Consider the following 22,718-nt stretch of genomic DNA (forward strand, 5'->3'; position numbering starts at 1 on the left):
TTAAATCATTAGTCTTTGGGCAAAAGGCAAGAATCAAAGGGGAACAATCAGGCAAGCCAAGGGCAAGTTGGAGAAAACAGGTTCTAGAGACCGGAATGCAAGCACTGTGGAAGAAGGCACCCCGGAGTGTGTAATAAGTTGAGCATGACATGTTATAGGTGCAATCAGAAGGGACATTTGGCAAATGAGTGCAAGATACCGAACCAGGAGTTACATGTTACAAGTGTGGGAAAACTGGACACATAGCTAGGGAGTGCAAGGCAACCGGACCAGTCAAAGCTCTGATGAACGTGGCAAGTACCAGTGCAAGCGTGCCAGCTGAGGTATTGGCATTACCTCCACCACCTACACCAACCCCGCAAGCAACAGCAAGGACATTTGATCTGAAGATGAAGGATGCTGTGTTGGGAACCACGGACTTAGGGTGTTACTACGTTTTACGATAAAGATTACGAAAAGAGGATTACCTTGTTAATGGTTGATTCCACGCTCTTCTATTGTATTCCCAAATTCCCTTGAGCGAAGTGTGGCCTCCGTCTTCTCAAGTTATCCTCTCTTCTTGCTCCTTGGTGGCTACAATATGTTTTCACACAATCCCAAACAAGAAGAGAATAAGAATATATATAGGCTACAATAGGGACCATGGATAATTAGGCTGGGCCTTCTAATTACATCTTGAGCCTAGCCCAATGTAATTAAATATTAATTCAATCCACTAAAGAATTAATATTTGCACTACCTTTCCTAATACCGTAATTTAATTAATTCGGTTCCAATATTATTTGCTTATTAAATTCCCCATATTTAAAATATCATATGTCCATTAATTAAATAAATTACTGATAATTTATTTAATTAATATCTTTTATCCTTGATCATCCACTCAACCTTTATTTAATTATGCCAGAATAAATTCCACCTGCAGGGTTTCACATAATTAAATCTTTTTGAGCTTTCAAGGGGACATCATTAACCCGAATATTATCAGGACATGGATTCCTTCAATAAATAATATCCACCATGTATATAATTCCATCACCCAAAATATAATGATATAATTCAAAAGAATTATTTCATATATAAATCAAAGCATGTAAATAATATACACGTGTCAATTACTATTTCCGGATTAAGAACCTAAGCATTAATAATAACATAGAATTTTAGTTCTCCTTCTTAATCAGTATTAAGGGAACAATTCTAAATTTGATCCTATTCAATATACACAAAGTATACTAGTATTATTTATTAGTCAATATAAACTAATCTAAATAATACTACAGCCATACCAGTGGATTATCCAACACCACCTGTGCTGTGAACCTTATTATATTATATAACCGTATTTAACAATCTAATATACTGTATCCCATTTGATACTAGATTGTTGACAATATATAATATTAGACAACATATAAACATTCAAATGATTCTCAAATAAACTGGCCAGAAATAAATGTACATACTTCAAATAAATATTTTCAGTATACACTAACAATCTCCCACTTATACTCAAAATATTCTATGTGTACATCAGTGTTTATTTAATCCACTATTACATAAAAATCTATGTGTCCATCCATCTGACTCCTATCGCTTCCACATGCTTGTCAAAAACCTTGGTTGGCAAGCTCTTTGTGAAAGGATCTGCTCGGTTGTCTTCTGATGATATGTGAGCCACAACTATATCCCCTCGCTTTACGATTCGTCGTATGAGATGATACTTACATTCAATATGTTTAGCTGCTTTGTGGTCTCGCGGTTCCTTTGAATTTGCCACAGCACCAGTGTTATCACAATACACCGTCAAGCTCCTAGGCAAATTAGGTACCACATCTAAGTCCAAAAGGAAGTTCCTGAACCATACAGCCTCCTTGGCAGCCTTAGAGGCCGCCACGTACTCGACCTCCATGGTGGAGTCTGCAATGCATTTCTGCTTTACACTCTTCCATATAACGGCTCCACCTCCCAAAGTAAAAACATATCCCGAGGTTGATTTCCTCTTATCCCTATCTGATTGGAAATCTGAATCAGTATATCCCAAAAGAAATAGATCTGAGGCCTTGTAAATTAACATATACTCCTTAGTCCTTCTCAGGTACTTGAGTATAGTTTTTACTGCACTCCAATGTTCCTGACCTGGGTTCGACTGATATCTACTAACCATGCCTACAGCAAAGCAGATGTCAGGCCTCGTGCATAACATAGCATACATTAAGCTTCCACATGCTGAAGCATAAGGAACTGCTTTCATGCTCTCTATATCCTTAGGTGTCGAAGGACACTGCTTCTTAGATAGAGCAACTCCATGCTTAAAAGGTAAAAAACCTTTCTTGGAGTTCTGCATGTTAAAACGAGCTAATACTTCATCAATGTAGGGCTCCTGAGATAAAGCCAACATCCTTTTCTTGCGATCCCTTATAACTTTGATCCCAAGGATGTATGCCGCTTCACCTAAGTCCTTCATGTCAAATTGTTTGAACAACCATGCCTTTACTGATGACAACATCTCAACATTGTTTCCAATGAGTAAAATATCATCTACATATAGTACTAGAAAAACCACTGCATTACCTTCACTTCTCTTATACACGCATGATTCGCTTGGACTTTGATCAAATCCATATGACTGGACTGCCTGATCAAAACAAATATTCCAGTCTCTAGAAGCTTGTTTAAGTCCATAAATAGACCTCTTAAGCTTACATACCAGATGCTCTTGGCCTTCCTTAATGAATCCTTTTGGTTGTTGCATATAGATGGTTTCTTCAAGACTTCTATTAAGAAAAGCTGTCTTGACATCCATTTTCCAAATCTCATAATCGAGATGAACTGCTATAGATAAAAGAATACGGATTGACTTAAGCATGACTACCGGTGAAAAGGTTTCCTCATAATCGATACCTTCTTTCTGAGTATACCCTTTCGCAACAAGTCTTGCTTTCCAGGCTTTCACCTTTTTATCTAATCCCCTCTTTTTCTTGTAGATCCACTTACATCCAATAGGTTTTATACCTTTGGGTGGTTCCACGAGCTCCCAGACCTGATTAGAATACATTGATTCTATCTCAGATTCCATCGCCTTTTGCCAAAGATCTGCATCTTTGTCTTGTGCTGCCTCTTCGTATGTATGGAGATCATCATCATGTTCACCAGAGACCAAGTCTGAAGACTCTCCCAAAAATATGAATCTATCAGGCTGTTGAACAACCCTCCCACTACGACGAGGCACTGGTGCGGTATTAGTGACAAGTTGTACATTATGTTGTGGTTGTTCTACTTGTACTACAGCTTCATGGGTATTATTTGTCCCTCCCACTAGTTCCTCTAAAACGACACTACTCATGGGTTTGTGATTCATTATATATTTCTCCTCTAAGAATCTTGCATTGGTGCTAACAATGACATCCCGATTCTTCGGACTATAAAATAAATATCCTTTCGTTCCCATGGGGTAGCCTACAAACAACCTTACTTCTGTACGAGATTCTAACTTAGTCGCGTTCTTGTTCAGCACATGTGCTGGACAACCCCATATTCGAATATGTCTTAGACTCGGTTTATCCCCGGTCCACAATTCTAAGGGGGTTTTAGGAACCGACTTAGAAGGTACTAAGTTCAGAAGATAAGCTGCTGTCTCTAAGGCATGTCCCCAAAATGACTTGGGTAAATCCGAATAACTCATCATCGATCTAACACTCTCTAAAAGAGTCCGGTTCCTTCTCTCTGCTACACCGTTCTGCTGGGGTGTGCCTGGTACAGTTAACTGGGATTCTATCCCATTTTCTGATAAATATTCCCTAAATTCTCCAAGCAAGTATTCGCCACCACGATCTGATCGTAGTGACTTGATACTTTTATTAAGTCGCTTCTCCGTTTTAGCTTTGTACTCTTTGAACTTATCAAAGCACTCAGACTTACGGCGCAACAAATAAACGTACCCATATCTAGAATAATCATCAATGAAAGTGACGAAATATTCATAACCACCTCTTGCTTGGATATTCATGGGTCCACATAAATCAGAGTGAACCAATTCTAATACTTGTTTGGCTCTATTCCCCTTTGCCTTGAAAGGCCTATTAGTCATTTTACCTTCCAAGCAGGATTCACAAACTGGAAATGGCTCCACTGCCAATGAGCTTAAAGGCCCGTCTACTACCAGTCTTTGAATCCTCCTCAAGTTAATATGACCTAATATCAAGTGCCAAAGATATATTTGGTTCAAACTAGAAGGTTCCTTTCTTTTAGTAGAGTTAGAAGATGTGTTGTTCAATTCCCTAAATTACAGTTGTAGTGCAGGTTGACTAGGATTAATTATATACAAATTGTCTTGCAATGTACCAGAACATATAATTCGTTTATTCATCATAATAGAAATATTACGATCCAAACAAACATTATAACCATCCAAAGCAAGTTTAGAAACCAAAATTAAATTCCTTCTAAAAGAAGGTACATAAAGACAATTGTTCAAAACCAAAATCCTATCAGAACCAAAAGATAAATGAATAACTCCTACTGCAACTACTGCTACTTTCGTAGCATCTCCCATGAACACATATATCTCACCATCTCTAAGCATTCTGGATAGTTGGAACCCCTGCATAGAATTACAAACATGATCAGTGGCTCCTGTATCTACACACCAAGTGCTCATAGATATAGCCGCTATAAATGTTTCTATAACTAGAGAAAGAGACATACCAGTATTGTTTGTCTTCTTAGGAAGAGGACAATCCTGTTTCCAGTGACCTGACTGTTTGCATCTGAAGCACTTTCCCTTAGGCTTTTTCACACCACCCTGAACTCCCACTGCCTTCACAGCATTCTGTGTCTGAGCCTTTTTCTTCTTCTTAATACCTTTCGGCTTAGAGGAAGAACCTTTCTCAGCCACATTCACTTGAACACTCTGCCGAAATAATCGTTCAGCTGCCTGAAGTTCTGTCAGCAGTTCCGCGAGACTATACTGCCTCTTGTTCATGTTGTAATTCAAGCGGAACTGCTCAAAACTCTTGGACAAGCTCATAAGGATAATGTCAATCTGGGTTTCCCCGTCAAGTTCAGCACCAAGGATCTCTATCTCATTCAGATGCGACATCATCTTGAGAACATGATCCCTTACAGGTGTGCCTTCAGCCATCCGAGTGTTCATTAAAGCCTTCATGGCTACTTGCCTAGAAGCCCTATTCTGATCTCCAAAAAGTTCCTTGAGATTAAAGAGCATATCCGAAGCAGTGGCCATAGACTGATGCTGATGCTGCAAAACACCCGACATTACTGCCAGGATGTAACATCACGACATCTCATCAGCCTTAATCCACCATTTATAATACTCTTTCTCATCTTCAGGAGCATCAGCAGCAGGCTGTTCAGGCTTGGGTTCATAAGTGCAAAACTTGTACTCCTCAGCAGTCAACACAATGTCCAAATTTCGTTTCCATTCAATATAGTTAGGTCTGGTAAGTTTGTTATCCTTAAGTATGGTGAATAGTGGATTAAAGCCCATTTTATCCTGAGAATCATGCATAAAAACATCACATAAATAAGGGTGCATTAATTATTAAGATCTAAATATTAAAATTTAATGCACTAACATCTAAACACCATAAGCTTTTGGTACGCCACGATGTGCGACATGTATACCACCTAATTTTGTTTAAATGCTACTTCGGTCCTATTACTAAACAATATGCCACGTTGGGGTGGACTATATTATTTTTCATAGCTAAGTGTATACCATCATCAAATCTTAAATTATTCAAAATCTATGGAACTTGGTACGCCACGATGGGTGGCGTGTATACCTTCCAATATTTGTAATTTTACCTTGAATAGAATACTTCAATTCAATATTCATCAATGGTTTGATTTCCAGGTAGTGGAGGAGTCACATCGGTCTCGCTTAAAACCCACTGCCTTACAAGTTCGATGAACCCGTTTTTGACAAAATCGCCCCAAATCAGAAATAAAGAAAATCCGTATTTATTCCTTTCAAAATTTATTAATTTAAGAAGTTTGTTCTAGTAATTTCTATAACATTCTAGACACCATAAATTATATGCCACGATGGGTGACGTATATATAATTTATATTCGTCTTTATGTTAAATTACCTACAACCAATAATGGAGACCATGGGATTTAATTTCATATTAATAATTTTTTTTTATTAAAATTGAGGAATTTTAAAATTAAATGGGGCCCTATGTTGTTATAATTATGTCTAATCATGCATTCAAAATACACACGTAATTTTAGCAACATATAACATTTAATTAAAGCAATAAATAAATTTTATGTCCATGTCGTCCTAATTAAGTTAAACATGCAATTTTAAAAGAATTACACACATAATTAAAGACACACATAATCAATAAATTAAAGCAATAATTAAAATTTAATGGAAAAAATTAAAATAAATTTTCCACTATTATGGCCCTTGAAAAAAAATCCAGCTCTCAAAAAAAATCTGCCCCAAGCGCGTCCCGACGCCCCCAGCAGCCCCAGCAGCCCCAGCAGTCCTAGCTGCCGCGGCGGCCCCAGCAGCCCCAGCTGCCGCAGCGGCCGCAGCGCGCGCCTGTTGCTTTTCTGTGAGTTTTGTTTTGATTTTGTTCGATCCAAACATCAATAGCAGCCCCTTGTAATCGCACAGCGGAACAAAAAACTACCGGAATTGATTTCCGATCGCACATAACTATTACAAAATACCCGGAACAATTACAAAAAAATAGATCTAATACAAAACTAATTTTGTAAAATCTATTCTAACACGATCAACCCTCGTGTAAATTACAACCACGATTAAACCACGTGAAAACCAAAACAAAAATTAACCACGATTAAACCACGTGGGATCCAAACACATAATTAAAATATACATGGCCATAATAGTGGATTAACAACCTGCATCAAAACCAATATAAGCAAAATACTATATACACGCATATATAATTACGACATGGACATTATATCATAAAAGGTAGAACCCATTACCAGGCTCTTGATACCAATTGTTGGGAACCACGGACTTAGGGTGTTACTACGTTTTACGATAAAGATTACGAAAAGAGGATTACCTTGTTAATGGTTGATTCCACTCTCTTCTATTGTATTCCCAAATTCCCTTGAGCGAAGTGTGGCCTCCGTCTTCTCAAGTTATCCTCTCTTCTTGCTCCTTGGTGGCTACAATATGTTTTCACACAATCCCAAGCAAGAAGAGAATAAGAATATATATAGGCTACAATAGGGACCATGGATAATTAGGTTGGGCCTTCTAATTACATCTTAAGCCTAGCCCAATGTAATTAAATATTAATTCAATCCACTAAAGAATTAATATTTGCACTACCTTTCCTAATACCGTAATTTAATTAATTCGGTTCCAATATTATTTGCTTATTAAATTCCCCATGTTTAAAATATCATATGTCCATTAATTAAATAAATTACTGATAATTTATTTAATTAATATCTTTTATCCTTGATCATCCACTCAACCTTTATTTAATTATGCCAGAATAAATTCCACCTGCAGGGTTTCACATAATTAAATCTTTTTGCGCTATCAAGGGGACATCATTAACCCAAATATTATCAGGACATGGATTCCTTCAATAAATAATATCCACCATGTATATAATTCCATCACTCAAAATATAATGATATAATTTAAAAGAATTATTTCATATATAAATCAAAGCATGTAAATAATATACACGTGTCAATTACTATTTCCGGATTAAGAACCTAAGCATTAATAATAACATAGAATTTTAGTTCTCCTTCTTAATCAGTATTAAGGGAACAATTCTAAATTTGATCCTGTTCAATATACACAAAGTATACTAGTATTATTTATTAGTCAATATAAACTAATCTAAATAATACTACAGCCATACCAGTGGATTGTCCAACACCACATGTGTTGTAAACCTTATTATATTATATAACCGTATTTAACAATCTAATATTATGTATCCTATTTGATACTGGATTGTTCACAATATATAATATTAGACAACATGTAAACATTCAAATGATTCTCAAATAAACTGGCCAGAAATAAATGTACATACTTCAAATAAATATTTTCAGTATACACTAACATGTTGTTCAGAATTCTGAGGTGATAGCAGGTACACTTTTACTCAATAATGTCAAAGCTAAAGTATTGATTGATTCGGGAGCAACAAGATCTTTCATATCAGAAAATTTTGTTGATAAGCTTCAATGTGATAAAATGATTATGAGTGAGGTAGTAAATGTGGTAATTGCGAACCAAGAGAAGATTCCTGTGAATCAATTCTGTCCGAAGTGTGAGATTGATATTTCGGGGTATAAGTTTTCAGCCGACTTGATACTCTTCAAGTTGGGAGAGTTTGATATAATTTTAGGTATGGATTGGTTAGGTGAGAATAACGCCCAGATTAATTGTAAGACCAAGAAAGTGTTTTTAAAGGCGAAGAGTGGAGAGAAGGTAGTATTTAAGGGGCAGAGGCAAGAGCAACTATTTCTTACAATCGTTCAGGCTAAGAAGCTACTTAGAAAAGGTTGTGAGTCGTTCCTAGCGTATGTAGTGGATTCAGAAAAGGGCAACCCCAACATAGAAGATATCCCTGTAGTTAACGAGTTTCCCGATGTGTTTCCAGACGAACTACCAGGCTTACCACCAGATCGACAAATCGAGTTCGAGATCAACCTTACTCCAGGCACAGAACCAGTTTCAAAGGCCCCATATAGAATGGTACCAGCAGAAATGAAAGAGTTGGTGAGCCAGCTACAAGAATTGTTGGATAAAGGAGTGATACGGCCAAGTACGTCGCCATGGGGAGCACCTGTTCTATTTGTAAAGAAGAAATATGGGAGTATGCGGCTATGTATAGATTATCGGGAGTTGAATAAGGTAACGATCAAGAACCGCTAGCCGCTACCAAGAATAGATGACCTTTTTGACCAGTTGAAGGGAGCAAAATGCTTTTCAAAGATTGACTTGAGATTGGGATACCATCAATTAAAGATCAAAGAAGAAGATATTCCCAAGACAGCATTTAGGACCAGATATGGGCATTATGAATTCCTAGTAATGCCGTTTGGATTGACCAACGCCCCGGCCGCATTTATGGATTTGATGAATCGAGTATTTAAGAAGTATTTGGACAAGTTTGTCATGGTATTCATTGATGACATCCTTATTTATTCTAAGTCGGAAGAAGAACATAATCAACACCTCTGGATAGTATTGGAGATACTTCGTCAAGACAAGTTGTATGCCAAGTTTACCAAATGTGAGTTTTGGTTAAATGAAGTTCAATTTTTGGGGCATGTCATTGGAAATGAAGGAGTTAAAGTGGATCCGGCAAAGATTGAGGCAGTTATGAGTTGGGAGAGGCCAAAGACTCCTACGGAAGTGCGAAGTTTTCTAGGATTGGCAGGATACTACAGAAGGTTTGTCAAGGATTTTTCGAAAATCGCCACGCCATTGACCAAGTTAACCAGAAAGAATCAAAAGTTTGAATGGAGTGCAGAATGTGAGGATAGCTTTCAAGAGTTGAAGCAGAGATTGGTAACAGCTCCGGTGTTAGTGCTTCCAGATGACCAAGGAAACTTTGTGATATTCAGCGACGCTTCACATAAGGGATTGGGCTGTGTGTTAATGCAACACAGTAAGGTGATCGCGTATGCGTCAAGACAGTTGAAACCGCATGAGTTGAAGTACCCGACGCATGACTTGGAACTAGCTGCCATAGTATTCGCACTTAAGATTTGGAGACATTATCTCTACGGAGAGAAGTGTGAAATCTACACTGATCACAAGAGTTTAAACTACATTTTCACTCAGAAGGAGCTCAATATGAGGCAAAGGAGATGGTTGGAATTGATCAAGGACTACGATTGCTCGATAAATTACCATCCTGGAAAGGCGAATGTTGTGGCCGATTCACTAAGCAGAAGAGAGAGATTGAATATGATGGCAACACTAAAGGAATTGTGTGAAGAGATTAAGAAATTCGGATTAGAACTTTATAATTATGGAATGGTTGAAGAAGTTTGTCGTGCAATGACTTTTCAGCCGACACTAGTGGAAAAGATAAAGAAATATCAAGAAGAAGTAATGGAGAAAGAGAAGAATCAGTTAACTGGAGAGGAGATTAATACTCAAAGGGATGAGCAAGGGATACTAAGGTTTTCCTCAAGAATTTGGATTCCTCATGTACCTGAATTGAAGAATGAGATCCTACAAGAAGCCCATAATTCAAGATTTTCAATCCACCCAGGAAGCACCAAGATGTATCGGGACTTAAAGCAGAACTTTTGGTGGCCAAATATGAAGCGAGACGTGGCAGAATGGGTTGCGAAGTATTATACTTGTCAAAAGGTGAAGGCAGAACATCAACGACCAAGCGGATTAATTCAGCCCCTAAAGATTCCAGAATGGAAATGGGAAAATATTGCTATGGATTTTATAGTGGGACTACCACGAACGAAATTCGGTCATAACGCTATATGGGTTATAGTTGATCATCTTACGAAGTCGGCGCATTTCCTTCCAATTAACGAGAAGTCGTCATTGGACAAATTGGTTCATCTGTATGTGCGCGAAATCGTACTAAGGCATGGAGTACCCGTATCAATAGTTTCAGACAGAGATCCCCGATTTAACTCGAGATTCTGGAAGCAATTTCAGGAATGTCTTGGCATAAAGTTGAATATGAGCACGACATACCACCCGTAGACTGATGGTTAGAGTGAAAGGACAATTCAAACAATCGAAGACATGTTGCGCAGTTGTGCAATCGATTTTGCAGGAAGTTGGGACGACCACTTGTCGTTGATTGAATTCTCTTACAACAATAGCTATCATTCCAGTATCGGCATGCCACCATACGAAGCTTTGTACGGGCGAAAATGTAGATCACCAACAAGTTGGGATGAAGTAGGAGAAGGAAGAATTCTCGGCTCGAAATTGGTACAACAGTTGCATGACACAGTCAAGTTAATTCAGAAAAGGTTACTTGCTGCTCAAGATAGACAGAGGAAGTATGCGGATCCAGCACGTAAGGATGTTCGATACCAAGTTGGTGAAGCTGTTTTGCTGAAGGTGTCACCAAGAAAAGGGTTGTCTAGATTTGGCAAGAAAGGAAAGTTAGCACCTAGATATATAGGTCCTTTTGAAATTTTGAGTCAAGTGGGAAAGGTGGCCTACGAGTTGGCCTTACCACCTCAGTATCAGCATGTGCATAATGTATTCCATGTGTTGTTGCTTAAGAAGTACAATCCTGACACTAGCCATGTGATAGAATATGAACCTGTAGAAATTCAGGCAGACCTGTCGTTTGTGGAGCAACCTGTCAAATTACTCGACTGGCAAGTAAAGAGTCTTAGGAATAAGTCGGTAAAGTTAGTGAAAGTACTTTGGAGGAACCCCAAGGTCGAAGAATCAACTTGGGAGTTAGAGTCTGAACGCGTTCCCGGTATCCTCATCTATTCTCTTAGATTCTGGGGACAGAATCCCTTAAGGGGGAGAGGATGTTACGACCGGCATTTTATGTAATATTATCTGTGGATTTTATGTGATATTAAAGCCGTAAGTGAATATACTTAATGGTTGTACCTTGTGTGAATGAAAAATTTCTGCATTTTAAATTTACTTTATGTAATATATGATTTTTCAAAGCGAGAGTTTATTTATTTCCCTTATTTTTAATTTATAAGGAATATTCTAAACCTTGGAGAAATTTTCTTTTAAAAGTTATTTTATTCACAAATTTCAAAAGTGATTTTATAAAATTTCTAAAAATCCAAGTTATTTTATGGTATAAATTTTATAATTTTTGACCTTGTATTTTATTTTATAAAAATAAATATTTACAAATTTTATTGGTTATAATTATCAAATTACATAAGAGACCTTGCATGCAAATCACCCTTCTATTCTCTCAAAGGGCAAATAAGACTTTTCCAACCCCACTAACTCATTTGATTATTATCAAATTACTACATTAGCCTTGCATGCAAAATGGCCTAACTTTAGCTAAAGGACATTTTTGTAAGTTCTCACTTCCACTCATTATTTGTCAACCAAAAAGTATAAAATAAAAGTTTAAGTGGGATAAGTCATTCCACTCATTCCACACTCCAACACCCCACAAATTTTTCTCCTCCCCCTTCCACCATTGCTCTCGGCCGAAGGCCTATTTCCCCACCCCCCCTTCCATTTTTCAATTCATTCTTCATTTTCCCCAGTGTAAATCTTCTACCTACATTCATCTTATATACTTTCCAAGTATTTTGTGACTTGGAAGTTGAAGTTTCATGGATGCATGTGTAGTTCTTATATGATCTCCAAAGAGAAACTCTTGATTCTTATGAATTCAAGAGCTCTCTATGAGATATATTATGTATATGTGCTAACTAAGTGTTTTATGGAGATATCATGCTTTAAAATCCTTTGCATGCTACTGAAATTTCATTATATATTTATGTTTAGCCATGCATGCTAGTTTTAAGATATTAAAATGATGATCAACCATGTTTTGCATGCTACTCTTTTCGAAATCATGTTGTTATGTTTAAAAATCTATAAATTCGAAATATGTGTGCTTAAAATAGATTGTTTCCATGATAAATTTCTTATTAATAGTTAAAAGAAGTTATATTTCATGATTATTAAGGATGAGTAATAGGTGCAAATCGATTTTGCAAGCATTTAAAACTTTATGCCTAGCCGAAATCTTGTTATGTGTTTTCCATGAGTTGCATGTCATATTTTTTAGTTGCATGTTGTTAATTTTTGGGCATGGATGATCTCCCCTTCTGTTGAGAAACTATTTTAGGACATTAAGACACTAGGTTTGCTTTGGAAAGAGTTGGGTGCTTGGTTTTTAAGTGGGAGTTAAGGTGGAAAGGGATTAGTTGGTGTTTTTATTTTTCCAGATTTGATGCACTAGTTTATGGGGAAGTTTTGAATAAGCATTTGTTGTGCACTTTGAGGCCAAGCCACCAGAAGTTAGTATTGAGAGTATATAAAAGGTTTTAGGACTTGGTTGGAGGTTTGCATGTCGTTTGGTTAGGTGCACAAGTAGAATCACAAAATGTGTCCAGCAGGAGACAGTTTTGTTGCAACTTAGATATAGGGAGATTTGACCATGTCATGGGTAGACCCTCATTAGGCCCTTTTGGGCCTTAGTTAGAGGGAGTGTCAGAGGAGTTTTTCCAGCCATAATTCATAGGATATAAGTTAGAACCATGTGTCATAATTTAATTCAAGTCAGGGCGTTTTCTGCCCAGGAAAACAGGGGAACCTTGGACTTTAAGCTTAGGCCCAAGAAGGCCCAAGCTAGGCCCTTGAGCCACATCAAGTTTGGGAGATGCCCTAAGGTCAGGAGAGTCTTGTGTAAGAGTTTTGAAGGAAAATTTGTAGTTTAAGAGTGTCTAATGCACTCAAGAAACCATAGTTGTCATTCTGAAATTTACACCAGTGAGCACTTTCACTTAATACATAGTTTTAGAACACTTAGGAGTGAGATCTAGGTTGACCACCATAGTTGTAAGATAGTATAAGGTCAGTAGAGGAAAAGGCCCAAGTGAGGGTCAATAGGTCTTGGATAGTTTAGTAAAGGCACCTCGAGTTAGGAAGCCAAAACTAGAAGACTTTGTCTAGTTTAGCGACCAAGTGACTTAAGTTGGGGGATCGAGATCATCCAAGCCTAGTGTTGCATTATGTTGTATATGGTGTTATTTGGTATTAATATATGATATGTGAGTATATGTGGCTATGTGTGTGCAATTATATTTATAAGGTGAATATAAATTAAGTGCATATAGGCCTAAGTGCCATCCGTGTTTAATTTTGGGTTGTAAATAGGTTAAGTTGGTGAGAATATATTATAATGAGGATTATTATTATTTATGTAGGATCTCGAGACGAGATAATGAGGATTATTATTATTTATGTAGGATCTCGAGACGAGGGTAAACTTGCCATAAAGGTCGAGTGAAGCTTCCAGTTGCTCCTACCAGTCAGACCAGACCAGCCTTTCTCAAGGCAAGTGATTCAACCTATCTTCGTATTCACTGCAATTGTGTAACAAATAGTTCATATATATTGACGCAACTATCCTGAGTCATTTTGATATATTTAAATCAACATATCTTATGTTTATCTTTGAATCATATAGAAATGCCATGAACCCTCGAGTATGTATTGCAAAGTAGTCTTATCATGATAGTATATTAAAGTAAGATGAATGCCATAATAAAATAAAGGGTTGTTATAATACTTGATTGATCCTCTTGATTAACATGCTAATGATCCCTAAAGTGCTGATATCTCACCCTGATGCTTGAACCCCTATAGAAACTTCACCTTGATACCTAAAAGCCAGATATTTATCAAAGTTGTTCCTCATTGATTGATACCCCTCTTTCTTATCCTAAAGCTTAACAATTCTGATATATCCTGAGTTAAAGATCACTCTTCATACCTTAACACCCTTAGTATTCATGAAGCTTATCTTCTTGATGATCTAGCATTTGCACCTTGACGAGAAACCATTGCTTTAAGCCCAGTTTGGCACTACCCCTCCATAATATCCAATAGCCTCACTAAATTTCCTTGTCCAAGTTATATATATGAAATCCTTTTAGTTACCCTAATAAAGTAAAGTTTAGTGGATCATGGCCTTGAGATTTAGTACTATACTTCCCGTGTTTCGAGTTGATCTATAATCCCTTGATGAAAATGTTTACTGTTAAAAGAGATTTTGGTCATAAATCGGCATCAGTTTTTGAAATAAATAAAATGTGGATTTTCAGTCCCAAAGGGGGATAAATGTTTTCTTTGAATAGTGGATCTGGACTGAGACGCGAGTCCTTTTCACGCTTATATTAGGCTTAAAAGTTGCCTAGGGATCCCATTAATGTTTTAGAACCCAGCGAGGTTCGAGATTACTTCGCGGCTGATCACCGGCTGTAATCCGTAGCGTCATAAAATGACTTTGATTAAGATATGATTTTGAAATTGTTTTGATACAAGCAAAATGATGCCATCACCCATAGTTTTACCTCTCGTTATCATTGGTTATGTCTCCCCATTGTCATTCTTTAATGTATATCTCGATTTGTGTTTCGTATCGTACTGTTTAGTACTTGTTGAGCATTTGGCTCACTCCTTGCTTTACCCTGATATTATAGCTAGCAGCTATGGTTAGATTCAAGCAGACTGCCCGTAAGACCTGTGATGCTGATGCTTATGTTCGAGCTCAGGTAGAATAAGAGATAGTAGTTTTGTGTGATGACTCGCTGTTCCAAACCCTAAACTGTAAGATCTTGGAGTTGGTTATGTTTACTTCTTTTTAAAATGTTGTAATAGTTATATTTAATTTGCTGTTTAAGTTGGGGGCGTGACATGCAAAGCTGAATGATTTCTGTGTTGAGAAGGGCATCTCAAGACAGTTTTCAACACCAAGGACACCACAACAAAATGGAGTGGTTGAGAGGAAGAATCGAACATTGGTTGAAGCTGCAAGGACTATGCTTAATGAAGTCAATCTTCCTACCTACTTTTGGGCTGAAGCAGTTAACACTGCATGCTATACTCAAAACAGAACCCTGATCAACAAGGTATAGGAGAAGACCCCTTATGAGTTAATGGCCAACAAGAAACCAACAGTGAAATACTTTCACGTGTTTGGAGGGAAGTGCTTTGTGCTTAAGGATGATGAGCATCTTGGAAAATTTGATGTTAAAGCTGAAGAAGGTATCTTTCTGGGCTATTTTCTAGAGTCAAAGTCTTACAGGGTGTATGTGATTAGTGATCAAAAGGTTGTGTAAAGCCTTAATGTAATATCCGGGATATCGCGTGTAATTATTTTATCAATAAATGATTATTATATAATTTTTATGTGATTTTTAGTGAATTATCAATTAATTGATATTGATAAATGGATGTATATATGTGATTAAATGGGAGTATATTAATTTTATTATGTCCACAATAAAATATAAATAATTATGATATTTTTCTGGTAATTTTTGGATCATTATATGATTTTATATAGATTTATGAATTTATTAATTATTTTCTGCATAATTACAAAACTATCTTATAAAACCGGAAATCGTCCAAATTCAACTGTTTTTATGTTTTTACAACCCGAAACTCTTGGAAAAACTCCTTCCTAACCTAATCAGGATATTATGAACATTTTCCGTGTTTTAACTTTTTCAATCCGGATTACAGTTTGACCCATACGCATCCCGACGTACAATTTTAGATTTGATAATCATTTTAATATATCAACAAGACCTGTATTCCCAAAAGATGGGGTATAATTACAAAATTTTCTTATACATTATTTTATAAGAAGTCCGGTTTGGATAATTATCCAATACGGGTATCAAAACGGATCCTTTTTGCAGTTACTTAGCGGCTAAGCAACTAATTTAACGATCCAATATGATCCAACACGATCCAATATTCCATAAATATATATGGCCTTTTTATTATTTCATTTTAGTCGTATAATCACAATCATTCAGTTAAAACTATTAATTTACAAAGAAAAATCATAAAAACGTTACGTTCTTGAAAATCAAACGCACGAACGAAGGCATTATCGAACTCCGATACAACTATTTTGGTGCATAAATTAAGGTATTTTTCTTATTTAGTTGTTTTATATCAAATTAATTATAGATTAAATTAGGAATTTTTGTTCTTGATATTGTTGATATAATTTGATGCTGAAATCATGTAGATCTTTTCTTTCTGGTCAATTTGGTATATTATATGTCAAAAATAGAGTTCGATAACATATAGAAAGTTGAGTTTGCTTTTCGAATTTCAGAAATTAGGGTTTATATGTTTAAATGTTCTTAATCAATTTTGGGTATTTTTAAACCGTTGATTCTGGATTGAAATTGAGGATACCATTGTGTAGATTGTCTCAAGACGATTCGATCCATATAATTAGTTATGGGGATGGACTGCAGAATCGAGCTCGCCAGAACGAAGCTCATTGGAAACGAAGAAGTTCCAGCCGGTTTTCCGGGTGACTGGAATAGTCTTTACGAAATTGGAGGCCACGACAAGGTACATGGTGTCGAGTACTGTTGATCCGTAGTTTCTGGTGGGTTTCTAGACGGAATCGGCCGGCCGACGATGTCGCCGTCAGTGACTCACAGGAGAAGACGGAAAATTACAGTTTAGCCTCCTTTGTTTTCTTAACCTTGCAATTATATTTTAAACTTTACAATCCTTACAGTTTTAACCCTACGACTAAAAGTTTTGAAAACTTACACTTTACACCCTGAAAAATATTTTATTTTTATTTATTTAATTTCAAAAATCATTTTTATAATCCCAAAAGTTTATTTTAAAAATAAATCTGAATTATTTAGTTCATTAATTTTAGTTAATAATTAATTATTTAATTAATTTAAATATTAATTGATTAATTAATTTAATTAGTTATTAATTAATTTTAATTGATTATTTCATTAGATTCAATTATTTATTTGGATTTGAAAATCTTGAAAAATAGTTTCGAGTTTAAAAATATTATTTAAAATTATTTTCAAGGCTCAGTAATTATTATAAAATTATTTTAAAGTCAGATTCGGGTGTTCGAACCCTATTATTTAATTATAAAATGATTCGGAGACCCGTTTTAATTTCAAAAAATGTTCAAAAAATCGTATTAAATATTGGGAAAATCATTTCTTACTCCGAATCTTCTTTGAATAACTATTTTAATTGAATATCTTGCGTGCTATGTGTATATATTAACTTCTTGAGATATAATATGACTGTATGTGCATTGTTTGATGGTTTTATTCATAATTTTCAATCCGTACGTCGGATTTGGGTGAAACGAAGGGTAGTTGGAAGCTTGTAACGAATAGAACGAAATGAGAAGTAGTATTGATAAATACATGTGACGTTTAACAGAGGAAGCGAGACGTAGAAAAGGAAAGCAACTGATTGGCGAGTGAGAACTAATTGCAAGTGTTAGTAAAGTAAAAGCGGATTGATAAGGCAAGTGTTCCTATTCTTCTTGATTATATTGCAAGTATTGTGAACTTTGTTCATTATGTTGCAATTATTCCAAATAGTTCTTATTCCATATTGCAAGTACTTTGAAGTACTTAACCCTAAACCCTGATTCTTATTGATCTTGAGCCATAAGTCTTATTCTTCGTAAACCATTGATTGTTGAATTCTCAGATACGAACCATACATATATGATACTACTCCACAAATACATATACACCACATACTGATTCTTAGTACTAAATTGCTCGATATACCAACCCTTTTGCTTTGTTTAACAGAAGACCAATCCTTGTAACCCTTGAACCCTTGGTCTTCTACTTTCTGATTCTTTATTTGATTGAAAGCCAATCTTTATGATTCCATTGTTATACCTTCGTGAATTATGAATCACCCTACGCTTCGAGATAAATGTTGTTTATGATTCAGCTTATTGATTTACATTGCTTATCATATTATTATTCTGGAATTGGATTATTTTTAAATATGGACCAGATTCATGGTCGGACCAGATTCGTGGTCATAATAGGCCAGTATATGCCTTGGATCCAGTATATAGAGCAAAGCTGGGAGCCTTGCTCGGGGTTAGTGCGTGACTGATCAGTAGCCTAACCTTGGTTTTTAAAATAAAAATGAATATCCAATTCTAATCATTGCTTATCAGTAAACTTGATTCTTTATATCATTTCAGTTGATCATTGTTAATCTCAGTAACTGTCATTGTGACTTGCTGAGCTAGTTAGCTCACTCTTGCAAATCTGTTTATATTCTTTTCTAGTGAAAAATGAAATTGGTAGTTGCGAGGATCCCCAGACAAGTGTGCGAGCTAGATATCCATGTTAAGATGGGATAAGCTAGCAAATGATGTTTAGTTTAGTTTGTGTTGATAGTTGGTAATAAAGTTCAAACTTCAATTGTAAGATAAATAAACTGGGATTTGGTACGTTTGTAATATAAATAAGGTTGTGGCTTGTGGGCATACTTTAAACTGCGTCGATCAGTGGATTTGGTATGTTTATAATATAAATAAGGTTTGGAGGGTGTCACAGGTTTGACATCAGAGCTACAGTTTAAAGTCACTGCCACAAGTTTAGATTGTCGGGAATGGGTAGAGGGTTAAGATTAGATTTAAAAAATAAAGAAATAGAACGTCAAGAGGTTGAGTGCGACTAAATAGTAGGTTTTAGTATGATTTGTGACAAGATTAGAGATTCTCATCCAACAACGTGATTTTTAGATAGCGGCGATAATGGATTCCTTTATCTCGATATCATCTGATCATTCAGAGCCTTCAATCGGAAGACCGTCATCAGAGCTGCGTCTTGCTCTTCCACCAGTGTCAGCTATAATACCAGTTGCGACGGTTGCACCACTGTAAACTATTCCACTTCCTGGAGTGAGACCACCTATTCGAGGAGTCCCCCACCCGCTGATTCTGACTCCACTGAACATTCAGTTGCGGGTGCATCTTTTCATTTTACTTTATACTCTGTTCCATACTATAGTTATAAGGCTCTTTTTTGGAACGAGAAGCCCTGTTGGCACAGATCTAGGAGCTACAACACATTATATGGACTATAAATATTGACAGAAATGTGAGGAAGCTTCGGAATAAGATTCAGGTGACACGAAGAGTACTTGAGGCCAGACTTCATGGAGCTACTTGTGGGTATGCAGCCCCAGATGCTTTTATGAGGTGGACCATATAGGTATTGGAGGATTTGGAGAGGCTTGGTGGGCTAGATTTTCCCTGAAGCTAGATGACAGAGATGATGTGATGGCTGATATATGTATAATAGTGTGTAATGCGTATTATCAGACTTTTGGTGGGTATATAAATAAATAAGACTTGCTGCATAATGGATAATCCTGTTGTACCTTTGCCTTTAATAAAACATTTTGCGCTTGTACTACCAAAATTTGACATATATATCGGTACCTTTCCTTTTCCAGCATTATCATTTACTTTACCATACCTGTTTTATAAACTCATATGATAACATGCACCTTTCTCCCCTAACTTTTTACATTCTGTAAAGAAGCATGCAATTTACTTAGTTCAATTATTAAAAATGTTTTCAAAAAGAGATATTCTTTTCTGCAAGAAATTTTTTTATAAAAAGGATTTGATTTAAAGGCTAAATAAATTGTTTGACTCTTTACTAGAAAATGCCTTCCAGAAGAAACAACCATTCTACCAACCAAAATGAAGAAACCAACAACAATAACAGCAACACCCAAGATAGTAATAACCAGAATGTTAATCCAGGTCCCATAGACCCAACTATAGCCCAGATTCTTCAGATCATGGCCCATCAAATAGTCCACCTGACTTAACAACAGCAGAGGCAGAATAATCCTCAGGTAACCTTTAAGACCTTTCAGGTGGTGAATCCCACAGAGTTTAAGGGTTCTGTAGATCCTATTGAGGCAAGAGTCTGGTTGAAGGAAATTGAGAAGGCATTTGCCTTAGTCAAGGTGAGAGAGGAACAGAAGACTGAGTTTGTGAGTTTTTATCTAAAGAATGAAGCCACCTACTGGTGGGAAACTTTAAAGACATTGGAAGGTACATATGAGGTTATGTGGGATAGATTCAAGGAATTGTTTTTGGAGAAGTATTTCCCTCAGTTTGTTCAGGATCAAATGGAATTGAAATTTCTGGAGCTCAAGCAGGGGAATATATCAGTGGTAGATTATGAAAGTAAGTTTGAGGAGTTGTCCAGGTTTGTACCATCATATGTGGACACTGATAGGAAGAAAGCTAAGAGGTTTCAGCAAGGAATCAAGCCATGGATTCGTGCGAAGGTAGCCATATTTCAATTGGATACGTATGCAGGAGTTGTGCAGAAGGATATGATTGCGGAAACAAAGAGTGAAATGTCTCGGAAGGAGAACGAAGGTAAGAAAAGGAAGTTCGAGGGAAATGAAGGACAACCCCAAGCAGGAAATTTTCCAAATTTCAATCAGAGGAAAGGCAAGTTCCAGCCTGGAAAGAATTTTAACAGACAGAATACAGGAAATGGAGGACAAGGTAACCGTCCAACCGCTGGGAACCAGCCAACCCATCAGAGGCCAGTTTTACCTGATTGTCAAGTCTGTGGAAAGAAGCATGGAGGAGTTTATAACAAGTTGAATATGGTCTGCTACAGATGCAACCAGAGGGGGCACTACTCAAGGGAGTGCCATAACCAGCCAGCCAAAAAGCCAGCTAATAAGGATCAGCCTACCAGGAATCAGGAAGGCAAAGTTCTAGAAATTGGGTATACCTGTTTCAAGTGCGGAAAGCCAGGACACATAGCAAGGGATTGTAAGACACCAGTTCCAGTCAACAATACACTGAGAATCATGGGAGCTACTCCAACTGTGAATGAACCTCCCAGAGCTAGATTTTATGACATGTCTGTGAAAGATGCTATCATGGACACTGATGTTGTGGTAGGTACGCTTACTGTCAATTCTTTATGTGCTAAAGTGCTAGTAGATTCGGGAGTAACTCGATCATTTATTTCTCAAGATCTTGTTAATAAGATGAATTGTCCAATTGAATTGTTAAGTGAAATTATGACGGTAGAATTAGCAAATCAGGAACATGTATCTGTGAACCAAGTATGTAAGAATTGTAAGATTGAGATTTATGGCAATAAGTTTGATGCTGACTTGATACCATTTAAGTTAGGAGAGTTCGACGTTATTTTAGGAATGGAATGGCTATCTAAGCATGAATCTCAGATAGACTATCGTAACAAGAAGATAATTTTGAAGACATCAGACGAGAAAGTGGTAACGTTTAAAGGTCAAAAGCAAGCAAAGAAGTTCTTGACGATGATTCAAGATAAGAAACTATTACGACAAGGATGCGAGCATTTCATTGCCTATGTGATAGACAGAAGTCAGGAGCCAGCAAAACTGGAAGATATTCTTGTGGTAAATGAATTTCCAAACGTGTTTCCAGATGAATTACCAGGACTTCCTCCAGATAAAGAAATTGAGTTTGCAATCGACTTAACACCTGGAACGGAACCAGTATCTAAAGCCCCGTACAGAATGACGCCAGTTGAAATAAAGGAATTGGCAAAGCATTTGCAAGAATTATTGGAAAAAGGAGTGATTCGACCCAATGTATCCCCATAGATTGTACCGATACTCTTTGTTAAGAAGAAAGACGGAAGCATGAGGTTATGCATCGACTATCGAGAACTCAATAAGCTTACAATTAAGAACAAGTATTTGTTACCTCGAATCGATGATTTATTTGATCAGCTGACAGGAGCTAAGTATTTCTCTAAGATTGATTTGAGATCCGGATATCACCAATTGAAGATTAAACCTGAAGATATATTAAAGACAGCTTTCAGAACAAGGTACGGTCATTATGAATTCTTAGTAATGTTTTTTGGATTAACCAATGCCCCAACAACATTTATGGACTTGATGAACAGAATTTTTAAGGAATATTTGGACAAGTTTGTAATTGTGTTTATCGATGATATTTTGATCTACTCAAAGTCAACGGAAGATCATGCGGAGCATCTATGAATATCTTTGGAAATTTTAAGAAAGAAGAAGTTGTATGCAAATTTTTCAAAGTGTGAGTTTTGGTTACAAGAAGTCAATTCTTAGGACATGTGGTAAGTCATGAAGTAATCAAAGTGGACCCAGCAAAG

Source organism: Apium graveolens, chromosome 6 (genome assembly GCF_009905375.1).
Source record: "Apium graveolens cultivar Ventura chromosome 6, ASM990537v1, whole genome shotgun sequence".
NCBI lineage: Eukaryota > Viridiplantae > Streptophyta > Magnoliopsida > Apiales > Apiaceae > Apium > Apium graveolens.